We start from the raw sequence: 12685 nt of genomic DNA, 5'->3' as shown, positions 1-12685 counted from the left end.
CACAGAAATATCATAATTACAATTCCTAAAACATACACGTGTCTTATATCATTTTACAGCTATTCCCGTTGTTAATCCCACCAAAGTGTCCGATTTCAAATAGGCTTTTCAGCGAAAGCACTACAAACGATTATGTTAGGTCTCCACCAAACCACAATAAACACAGCCATTTTCCAGCAAAATATAGCATTCACAAAAACCAGAAATAAAGATAAAATGAATCACTAACCTTGAATTATCTTCAGATGACTCATAGGACTTCATGTTACACAATACATGCATGTATTGTTTGATAAAGTTTATATTTATATAAAAAAAATCTGAGTGTACATTTGCGCGTTAGATTCACTAGTTCTAAAAACATCAAGTGATTTTGCATAGCCACATCATTCAACAGAAATACTCATCATAAATTGAGATGATAATACAAGTTATACACATGGAATTATAGATATACCTCTCCTTAATGCAACCGCTGTGTCAGATTTAAAAAAAACTACGGAAAAAGACATGCATGCAATAATCTGAGACGGCGCTCAAAAGTAAAACCACCACAGCCGCAAAAATGGCTCCTTTACCTTTGATGATCCACATCAGAAAGCACTACAGGAATCCCAGATCCACAATAAATGTTTGTTTTGTTCGAAAATGTCCGTTATTTATGTCCAAATACCTTCTTTTGTTAGCACGTTTGGAATACATATCCAAACGCTAATTCTGGTCAGCCTTATATTTGACAAAAACTTCAAAAATATATATTACCGGTCGAAGAAACATTTCAAACTAAGTACAGAATCAATCATTAGGATGTTTTTAACATATAGCTTCAATAAAGTTCCAACCGCAGTATTCCTTCTTGTCTTCGTGAGCAATGGAACGCAAGTGACTACCATGAGGAAAAAGCGCGATCACAAAATGGCTGCTTGATGGACATCTGATATATTCTGCTCTCATTCACTCCCACAACAATATAGAAACCTCATTATAATTTCTATTGATGGTTGACATCTAGTGGAACCCCTAGCAGTGCAACAACATTCATATCTCAAGGGGATTTCATTGGGGACTCTGGTGAAAACATACAAACTCAGATTTCTGACTTCCTGTTTTGATTTCAACTCAGGATTTTGCCTGCTAATATGAGTTCTGTATACTCACAAACATCATTCAAACAGTTTTAGAAATGTCAGAGTGTTTTATATCCAATAATAATATGCAAATATTAGCAACTATGACTGAGGAGCAGGCCGTTTGATATGGGCACCTTTCATCCAAGCTACTCAGTACTGCCCCTGCAGCCATAAAAATGTAATGGTTCGTCGGAGGGCATAACGGGATTATAAACTTCAGGGATACTTGAAAGCGGCAACTCTACCCTTTTGCTCAGTGCGGATGTTGCCTGTAATCCATGGCTTCTGGTTGGGGTATTGTTAGAGGAATTCTAAATTCCTATATGTTTTGTAGCCAAAACCAAATTCACACTCTATCTATTTCATAATAAGTTGTAAGTTTATCATTTTTGCATGAAATAGATCGAGACCAGTCTCAAAAGTCAGGTAACAGCGTTTAATTCAAGAGAGTACTAACCCAAAATACAAAGAACACTACATTTAAGAGAGAGAAGATAAAAATGACGTCATCAGTTTCTCACACGCTCTCCGATCCACACAATAGCATAGTGTCTTCAGGTCTGGAGATTGTCTCCTACTCCCCTCATAAAGCAAACATTCCAATCTGTCTAAAAGAGGCCCTCCTTCTCCCTTAAAGCAGCAAGGTATAGACAATTCATTCGTTTTACCTACAATTTCAGTCCTAGTTTAACCAAGAACCCACACATTTCATACCATAACATAATAGTATTAAAACTTAATTTTTTTAAAATAAATGTATACATAATTAATAATTTCAACTATAATTTCCTCCAACAAATTGTCCCTTTGATGAAATATTATACATTCAAATCTACATCTAATTTTATCAAACATAAAAAATAAAATATGAATAAACTTATAACTAACCTTATTATACATGTTTATCAGATTTATCATACGAATAGACTTATAACCAACATTATTATAAATGTTTATCAGACCCATCATTAATCAAATCTAACCTTAAACCAAATGTTTTTAACCCACCATCAGAATCTTAATTCTACTTATCAGGATTTTCCCGTTAATCTTCATGAAAAAACAGTCTATACATTGAAACAAGAAAACATCTAAATTTCCTAAACATCAAATATGGTCTCCTTGCGAGTGAAAGGATCCAGATTCTTCTATTACGTCCAAGCCATGTATTTTGTATTCCACTGGTCAGAGCTTAGGATTGGTCCATTTATTTCCATCCGAAGTGTCATCAATTTCTCCAGAGTCCTGGAAATGATAGCTTTCATACACACAATCAACCACGTCCATACAAAACTAACACAGTCACACAGGTGAAAGTAGCCCATAACACAGTAATTGTAATTTTTCCATCTTCCAAACACACTATCAAACCCAAGGAAGTATCCACCCCAGAGTTTTCTGCCAAACCGTGAGTCAGGGTGGTCAAACCAGCTCAGGCTTCGGGCACTGATTCGTCCGGAGCTGTATTACTTGGGATGTAAGCACAAACATGGTCCTGATAATCACGCATACTTCTCTCTTTTCAGCCATTAACATATCTAATGCAATTCTATTCTGCCACGCCACCCAGCTGGTTGCTGCAGTCTGTTCTGCAAAACCTTTAATAGCATCTCTGGTATACTTGTTAAAGCGCTGTTGATTATCATAAATATAATTAATCCAGTCCACGTTCTTATTGAGAGTAGACTCCCCCCCCGGAAATGCTTAACTCTAATCCTGCTAGGATCTGATTTCTTGCTTTGACTCATATGGCACCCCCCTTGGAACCCCAATGTTATCAAAGTATATTTAGTCAATAAGAGACCCGGACGGAAAATCTCTTTTCTCCCATTTGTCTATACTTCATGTCTTGGTGTTGAATGAGTGTGAAAGGCATTATAATGGAGCATAATCCTGTCCAATCTGTCGGTAATCTGTCCAATCTCGCCCTGACATCATTTCCCAAGAGTACTGTTCCGGGCCAAACGGTAATAATCTCCTCCGGTTACTGTGAAGGGAGGAACCTGGGGATGCAAATCAATACAACTGTCATTATCTGGCATTCCTGCTTTCGTGAACAGCTTTACCATACCGGCCTAAACTCCTCTACCCAGAACCGTACTAGGTTGTCGACCAAGAACTGGTCATATCCATCATACCACAACCCTAGATTCTCCTTCATTACTGTTTAAATGGTTAGGCGTATCTTTATGCAATGCATCCCTCTCTCCGGATTACAATCAAAAACTCTCACCTTCACTATACTCCACCTCCTTCCATACTGGGTGAGTGGATTCATATAGCCCTCTCTCTCCAAAGGAGCTATGACCTGTGTCCACGATCAATATGGGAACCTGCACCGATATATGCCATAATGGCTCAGAGTCCTAGACTGCCATGTAGTTAGACTCCATTTTGGTCTACATAAAACTCCATTGAGAGATCCTTCCCAACCTCTACTCTAACTTCCTGTCTACCCAGAACTACGGATCTCTTGTGCTTATTTTGGAACAAAATCCTCATCGTCTAAACCATGGGTCAAATTACCACTCTCCGCATACTCAAGTAGGACGTGCTGTATCAGGAATATGTCACCCACGATAAGACAGCTCAGACGAACAGCTTCCATGTGAAGCCCCACCCTCTCCCCGAGAACACATCACTTAGCAAGAGCCAGACACATCTTCACTTCTATGAACAAACACAGGGGTGATAGGACAGGCAGGAATACTTCATTCGAGAGATGGCCCCCGGAATTCTGTTAATTCCAGTTCTCCTCTCGAACACTGTTATTGTTTGACAGTTTCAATGTGTCTTACCCTCCCGCCGTGCGATATTAATCCGGCTAGCTCTTTCAGCTAGCTGTCACCAGAAGTCCTTGGTATGGTCCCCCCAACAAGCCTCTGGGACTGGATTGAGTGACTTCACCTGTAGTTCATCTGTAATGCATAAAATCCTGGACATACAGGCTTGGTTAACAAACAGTTTCTCATATGGTTTATCTGATAGCTAAAAAATGTTTTTATTTATTTATTATTATTAGTTTCTTATCCAATAGGCCACTAACTTACCCACCCCCCTTTTGATAACCGATATCATGTATGTCCAATTCTCTCTTGGGCATCCATTCATCCCAATCCTGTATCAATTCTCTGTCCAGTGGCTTATCTAGTTTAAGTAGTATCTGTGCTATTTATATATGTTCTTAAATATATATATTTACCAATTTAAACAGTAATTACTTTCTCTACTATCTCTCAAAATGCCACTAAGCGTCTCACTGTTTGATTTTAGAAAAAAAACATGTCTAAAGTCCTTACATTTCCTTAATCAATCTATCTTAATCCTTACAATAATCCTAAATAACCACAGGTGTCCTATATTCCTGTCAAATTCAACACTATTAAAAATACCTCCTAATGGTTAACCAGAGCCTGAACAAATGCTAACCATATCGAAATCCTTCCTACACTTACCAGCTCTCTACTTCAGGGATCTGCAGTATTCTATCTGACAATAACATGGAACACTTTATCTACAGTAATTTATCACCCCTATTTATTCTCTATGATAAATATAACAATTTTCTGTTTTCATATCCACAATAGCCAATTCAAAAACTTCCCAGCTAATATTGTAAATCAGCTTCAGTGATTCAACCAATAATTCTAAACCCCAAACTATTATTCCATTATAACTAATTTACCTTAAAATTAGTAACCCAACTGACCACAATTCATTATACAAATGGCTCTCCCCCGGGACTGATCAGACCCCAAAAGATAGCCACGATAAGGTCAAAAGGTCATACCATATTAGACAAAGAACCCCTTATCCTTTAAATTAAAATAATCACCTATGTAATTAAAACCCATAAAATAAAAACTCATAAGGTTCCATATGTGAGCGTCCTCTTAATACCTTTGCACTAAAACAAATAGTTCTAACAATTGTTTTATGTGTATATATTTGCAGACCTTTTTCAATTTGGTCGTTTATGGCCGCTCTCTCCCCCACTCTCCCCAAAATTATAATCCCAGGAGACTTCTAAAAGAGAGACACAACACGCCTAACTAGCATTCACTATGCTACTTCGATTCAGAAACTCAATAAGTGAACTATAACTAAAACCTAATTATAATTCCCCTTTGACTCAAATCATTAATCATACATTTTTTTTAACATCGTCTATCGTCTATGAACATGCTACCCTTAGATACAATTGAACCTGATAACATTATCCAATGTATTCCTTTTCCCCTCTGCCGCAAATGTCGTACATCTCTCAGTGTAAGAAATCCGTAATTTAATCCCCGATATTTAATAATTATGCATTCGCATTCTCCCATGGCTCCTTTAATTTACTTATTTTAGGTAACTCCCATCCGTCCCGGAACAAAGAATCCCACCTAAACACGTCAGAACACAATGTTTAACTAAGTTAAATCAAACAATCACAACCATCAGAATCCATTACCACAATTTTTTACGATTCAGACATCCAGTCTCTCTCTCCCATAGCCTAATTCAATCCAAAGAAACACCACAAATCTTATGATGCCTACCTAACGTATCAGCTGCTAGTTTTTAGCATCTTTCCTGACTATCCTGGCGACTCTCAAATTACGTTTAGTGCACCGTGAGCAAAAGTTTTTAAAATAGTTAGTTATTCCATATGCTACAAAGTGTTGTTTAAATAACCCTACCATACCCCCTGTTGATACATGGCTTTGCCCATGTAACAATATAGCAGCATATTTTAACAGTGACTTTGGTAAAATCGGTAGATCCCCTTTGTGCCAAATACCTCCTATCTACAGCCGTAGATGGGAGGTATTTGGCACAAAGGGGATCTAAACCCTTTTTGACCCATTTAGTAATTTCCTTAATAGGGGCTCCAAGCTGACTTTCCCTCAGTATTTCGGTGTTGATATAAACTTCCTCCTTTAAGTGTGAGTCTATGTGTGAGTGTGGTTTCCCCCCCCGCTCTCTTCGCTTCCTCATCTGCCCGTCTATTCCCAATACTGACGCTGTCCATGTCCTTAGTATGTGCCTCGCATTTACAAATGGCTATTTTTTTTGTAGTAGAATTGCCTCTAGTCAATTCAAGATTAGTTGTGTGTGTGTAATGGGTTTACCTGCTCTGGTTATCATGCCCCTGTTTCTCCACTGTGCTGCGAATACATGAACAGTGTTAAAGGCATAAGCAATATCTGTATGTATCGTAATGCATTTACCCTTTCCTAATATACAAGCCCTGGTAAGGGCCACAATTTCAGCTTGTTGAGCAGAGTAATTCTTTGGTAAAGCTTCAGCTTCCAGCACCTTAGTGAGAGTCACTACTGCATAACCCGTAGCATTTGAGCCATCTGGGTTCTTCCTAGAAGACCCATCAACGAACATAGTTATTTCTGCATCTGGCAAAGGCAGATCAGTTAGATCTGGCTCAAATCATGGGGGCTCCCATCTGTGGCTATAGGAATTAGAGTGGAGGGGTTTAAAATGGTACAACGCTCAATTGTTAGGTTTGGCATATTCAACAGAATAATCGTACAAAACAAATGTCTTGCTGGTGACATGTACACCATTTTATGTTCCAATAACAAAATTGAGACGACATGTGGGACCCTCAATGTCAAATCATGGTATAGTACTACACAGGCAGAGTCCTCCACAGCCCGTGCTGCAGCCACCACTGACTGCAAACACAGGGGCATTGCTTGTGCCAACGCATCGAGACGGGAGGAATAATAGACCACCGGCTTATTCTTCCCTCCGTGTCTCTGGGTCAACACTGATGTCATGAACCCCTCCCTGCAATCCACAGTCTGTGTGAATTCACGGTCATACCTAGGGCATGCCAGAACAGTGTCAGATATCAATAGCTGTTTAATAGCCACAAACTGTTCCTCCGCCACTTTTGTCCATACTATTTTGTCTTTAGCTGTAGATCCTTACCATAGATCAATTTACTAAGTAACCCTGTGTGCAATGCAAAGTGTGGGACCCATGCTCTACAATAGTTAATCATTCCCTGTTTTTGTTCAATGGTTTGGTGCTTCTAGAATGGCTGTTTTCCTTGTTGAATTGAGAGTCCTCCCTCCCTGAGTTATGGTGTGTCCTAAATAGAGAACTTGTTTCTGCCAGAGCTGTAACTTCCCCTTATTAACTTTGTGACCTTGGTCAGTTAAGAAGAGGAACAGAGCAAGAGTGTCCTCTTTACAGGCCTCCTGTGAGGAGTTAGACAACAGGATATCATCCACATCTTTTTTCCTTTTTTCTGTCTGTCAGTGCTGTTCGTGGTGGACCGCATATCTTTTTAACTCTGCGAGAGTTGCCAACCCCCACCCCACTAAGTTCTTTTTCACCTCCTTACTGATTTCAATGCGCATTCCAGTTAATAAGGCTATTTTTAGTTGCTGATGATGGGGATTATTTTGATCCCCCCGGGGGCTGGTTCTGGCGTACCACTGTTGGCATTAAATACATCTTTTAAACGTTCTAGGTACTGACTGACTGTTTCATTTTCTCCCTGTCTCATTCCCCGTTGGCACCCAGGCTCCGCGCACAGCAAACCAATCCTTTCCCACTATGGTTCTAACTGCTGTACCTTGGTGTTCCGCACCTCTCCTGTGTTTAGCCTGAAACTGGACGCCAGTCTGTTTAAATCTCTCTCAAAACCTGCCATTCCGGTTTTAGGGTGTGGAATTCCTTCTACTGCCTGTTCTACGTCCCTCTGTGTCCAGGGTCGATAGATCCGAACAGTGGGTTCGTTGCCCTCTATCCCAGCTTGGGGGTTGGGTAGCTCTATCAGGAGAAACTGCTCTTCTCTCTCTACACTATCTTCTTCCCTGCTATATTACTGGGAATCTCTCCTATGCCTTGGTCTATTTTTCCTCCTATATCAGAGGGTTTTCTGAGTAGTCCCGATCGGTTCTGATTCGGTGAAGGTGTCTGATATTTTTCCCTCCCCGACCTATTTTCCTCCTTCTCTATCTGAGTCTCTACCAATGCTCTTTCCGTCTGCACCTTCCTCAATACTGCCCTAATCAGCTCCTGCTCTCTCTCTGTGCCTTTCTGCCCCTCTGGACTCACACCATCCACTCCCAGATCATAAGCTGGGGGAGGCTCAGCACGGAGCGGCAATTGCACTCTCCTCTGAGCCACCTCATCGTCGGGATTATCTCTGTACGCCTGGTCCACTAGAGAAGGATTATAGGTTTTGATCCCCACCCCCACCCAATTGACCACTTTTTCCCGCTGTGGGAGCGGAGGGCAGAGTATCTTGTTTTTTTTCATCTTTCTTTTTTCTATCTTAAACACATTTTAACGTTTCAGTTCATATTTTATACTGACACTGGCGACTGTATTTTTCGGGCAAAACATGCAAATAGGTGAATTACAATCTAAAATCAATTTTAGTCTATCGGTTTCGAAGCTGAAATACTGTACCTTGGTGTTCCGCTATTAAAATGATTGTGTTTCCCCGCCAATAATTATATTATTATAATTGTCCGTAGTCGCAAAACTTCGACATCGGGAATTCACAGAAAATCGTCCTAATTTAAAACCCTTCCTGGCTATATTCGTAATATCAGTTTCCATTCAGGTTCTTTGTCTGAGTCAGAATTTGGACGCCTCCCTTCCATTCTCTTTGTTCTCCTATAACGGTAATCTCCCGCTAGTTTCCGACACTTCTTTTGAGGAATTTCTAAACATCCTTACCGTTACTTAGCTATGGTATTTAATCACTTATCTATGCCTTTCTTTATTTCATTTTACATTATATGTGCGTGTCTTTCTACGAATTAGCAATTTACCGTTACTTAATTACTTTTAGTGGTTTTCTGTCTGACTATGTGTGTGTCTCTTTTATGGAAATCTTATCAATAGCTTTGACTTTTGAATCAGATATTAGGTCTTACCTTACAACTATAAGCCCAGGGTTTGTAAATCCCTGGTTAATATCTTATTTTCCGGTTGTGTCAGCTTTTAAAGAACGCTAATAATCGTTATCTCACGCCACTAATTGTTAGACTTCCCTCTCGCATGGAACTTTCCTGTCTATAGATTTGGCTTTTATCCCATTCCTTTAGATTTAGGTTCCCTCTCCTCCTTATTTGGATATTTCAGTAGTATTAGTTGAATCAGAACGATGATCAATACTGCCACAATTCAAATGACCAATCCAGTTATCTTGCGCATTCCCTTGCTGTCTCCCCATGCCCAGTATTTGTACAAGATCACCGTCCTATCCCCCAGTACCTATTTAATATCCCGTCTTAATCTCGGGCGGGTGTGCCTCTCATGATTAAGTTTAGTTTATTTACGGTAGTGCACATTACCACAGGTTATTTCGAACCTGCTTCAGTGTATATCGGTTATACAAAACCCTGTGAGAATAGCAAATCTCCCCTTATTGATAAATTCTGTAAATTTTAGAACACCAATCAAAGAACTCAAATCCCCCGAGAATCGAGAATTAATTCTACTGACCTGTTGCCGACTGGGAAAAGCAGTGTTCGTTTGAATCTGTCACCGTATCTGCCATCTGTAGTGTATACCGGCCTGTTTTTAACCTCCATTCCGGGGCCAGGTCTTGTTGGTGTTCAAATACTGGAGAGGGAGACCAAATCAACGACGCTGGACAGAGTGGAATCAAGTGTAGCAAAAAGGCAGTTTATTAAGTCAGAGATATCTTGTCTTGCAGTTAAGCGTGCATGGACCTAATCATATGACTCTGCAAGGAGTCAGCTGAGAAGGCTGCTTAGACAGAGTTTGCAGCGGAATATGTACACAGAATAATGTAGGTGGATTCTCGTCTTGTCGTCTTCCGACTGGTCCTGAAGAGTTGGGGGTGGGCCTGCTCTAGCCAAAGCAGGAGCCCCATTGGTGCACAGCAGAGTCCTCTGCTCTTGGCACCCGACCAGTAGAGAGGGGAGTGGAGTGTGAGTGTACGTGCTTATGAAATGTCTGTGTGTCAAGGAAGCGTGAGATAAGGGGAACAGGTGGTTACTGTCTTGGGCTAGGGTGTTTCCTGCTTTGACAGGAGTGCGTCCAAAGGCAAATGTCCGTGAACCAGTTTGGCACTCAAAACTTGTTTGTGCTGTGAGAATCTGCTAAGCGCAGGATGTTCTTTGTAGTTTGCGGGGAGTATATTTTGAGTGATGGCAGCCATCCTGCAGTGTCCTTCCCTTGGGCTGTGTTGTCCAAGGATAATCATGTTGCTGCACGTAGGCTCTAGACTTGGACACTGGGGCCAGAGTTATCTGAGGACAACTGGGTTAACCAGAATATTGGCTAACTAGTGATGCTTGGTTATATGATTATTTATATAAGTCTTTAAATTACGTGCACAATTTTTTCCGGCGGACGACCTCCAGATGGCAGAGACGATTTTTAGATCCCGGCTTCGAAGGACCAATTGTTAGAGGAATTCTAAATTCCTATATGTTTTGTAGCCAAAACCAAATTTACACTCTATCTATTTCATAATAAGTTGTAAGTTTATCATTTTTGCAAGAAATAGATCGAGACCAGTCTCAAAAGTCAGGTAACAGCGTTTAATTCAAGAGAGTACTAACCCAAAATACAAAGAACACTACATTTAAGAGAGAGAAGATAAAAATGACGTCATCAGTTTCTCACACTCTCTCCGATCCACACAATAGCGTAGTGTCTTCAGGTCTGAAGATTGTCTCCTACTCCCCTCATAAAGCAAACATTCCAATCTGTCTAAAAGAGGCCCTCCTTCTCCCTTAAACCAGCAAGGTACAGACAATTCATTCGTTTTACCTACAATTTCAGTCCTAGTTTAACCAAGAACCCACACATTTCATACCATAACATAATAATATTAAAACTTAATGGTTCTAAAACAAATGTATACATAATTAATAATTTAAACTATAATTTCCTCCAACAGGTATGTACATACTCTATTGCTACAGCTTATCATGAGATACTCTACCTCAATTGAGCTAAACCTTGAGACTTCCTTAGATTTTGTGCACCAGTTGTTGTTTACAAATATACATAAACCGCCACCCCTTGTCTTACCTGAGGCCGCTGTTCTATCCTGCTGAAAAAGCTTAAAACCCGCCAGTTGTATGTTATTCATGTCATCGTTAAGCCACGACTCGGTGAAACATAAAATATTACAGTTTTTAACGTCCCGTTGGTAGGATATACGTGAATGTAGTTTGTTTATTTTATTACAGTTGGCTAATAGGACTGATGGTAAAGGTAGATTACCCTCTCGGCGACAGATCCTTACAAGATCTGGACCTTACCTGGAACTTCGTCCTCGATACCGACATCTATTTCTCCTGCAAATGACGGGGATGAGGGCCTTGTCGGGCATCTGAAGTAAATCCTTCCCATTCGACTCGTTGAAGAAAAAGTATTCCTCCGGTATGGGTGGGTATTGCTGTCCTGATATCTAGAAGCTCTTTTCGGTCATAAGACACGGTGGCAGAAACATTATGTACAAATAAGTTACGAATAACGCTAAAAGACATACACAGTAGCACAATTGGATACGGGATTATCAAACAGCAGCCATCTCCTTCGGTGCCATTCTCTCAAGTATGCCTCAGGAAATTAATCCGCATTAAATGGTTGGATGGAAACCTGGTTATAGAGACTGTTCTTCTCCCCAAAACGATTTTAATACAATTCCCATTAATTTGTCAACAATTGTCAACAGGGCTGAAAATACTTCTATATACTTATAGTGTGTGACTGGACAACATAAGCATCAAAATATACAACTGATACACACAAATCACACACTGCTTTTTCCTTCCCTTCACAGAAGACTGACAACCATTGCATTCAGCGACATGAACCCATTTCCTTTCAGGCTGCTCCGTCAGAGATGGGCCCTGCACCTTCAGTGTGTGCATGTACAGTTGAGTGAGTTAGAGTGTATCCAGAGGGAGCTGGGTAGAGAGTGACGCCAGCACAAGGACAGGGAGCTTGGGCTCGTTTCCAGCGAGGATGAGGGGGACACATGAGCTCTGGATAAAATGCTCTGGCCAGATTCCAATCGGAACTTTTACCCCCTGCGTCCTGTTACTCGCTTATCTCAGTAGATATTGTCGGTTTGTCATTTCTTGTTTGATGTTTTCAATGTTCATGCTTTATTGTCACGTGCATAAATACAGTGAAATGCCTTTCTTGCGAGCTCTTTCCCAACAATGCAGTAATCAATATCAATAGTACTATAAAATGTATAAAGTAGAATAAAAAATGACGAGAAATAGAAATTAGAACACGAGGAAGCAAGTAAGCTATATACAGGGTCAGTACCAGTACCATATCTACAATGCCATATTTACAATGTGTTGGGAGTGGTAGGAGTAGATACATCGAGCTCCAAAAGCATTGGGACAGTGACACATTTGATGTTGTTTTGGTTCTGTACTCCAGCACTTTGGATTTGAAATGATACAATGACTGACTGTGAGGTTAAAGTGCAGACTGTCAGTTTTAACCTGAGGGTATTGTCACCCATATCAGGTGAACTGCCCTTTTTGTACATTTTAGAAGACCAAAAGTATTGGGACAAATTC

General features: G+C 40.3%; 1 long non-coding RNA gene and 1 pseudogene across 1 annotated transcript; one reads left to right on the top strand and one right to left on the bottom strand.

The window, feature by feature from the left end:
• LOC135506440 (TBC1 domain family member 2A-like) overlaps nucleotides 1-12127 on the top strand; it is a 60269-nt pseudogene extending 48142 nt beyond the window's left edge.
• On the bottom strand, nucleotides 2830-9867 carry LOC135506639 (uncharacterized). The gene is made up of 3 exons (XR_010450545.1): nucleotides 9606-9867; nucleotides 6248-6283; nucleotides 2830-4065 (listed from the first exon to the last, which is right to left on the bottom strand). It is a non-coding gene; the product is annotated as an uncharacterized LOC135506639 (long non-coding RNA).
• Nucleotides 12128-12685: the final 558 nt, after the last annotated feature.

The sequence above is a fragment of the Oncorhynchus masou genome, chromosome 20, assembly GCF_036934945.1.
Source record: "Oncorhynchus masou masou isolate Uvic2021 chromosome 20, UVic_Omas_1.1, whole genome shotgun sequence".
In the NCBI taxonomy this organism is placed as follows: domain Eukaryota; kingdom Metazoa; phylum Chordata; class Actinopteri; order Salmoniformes; family Salmonidae; genus Oncorhynchus; species Oncorhynchus masou.
Note: the sequence above shows the minus strand (reverse complement) of the source record. Positions and strands in the feature narration are given on the sequence as shown.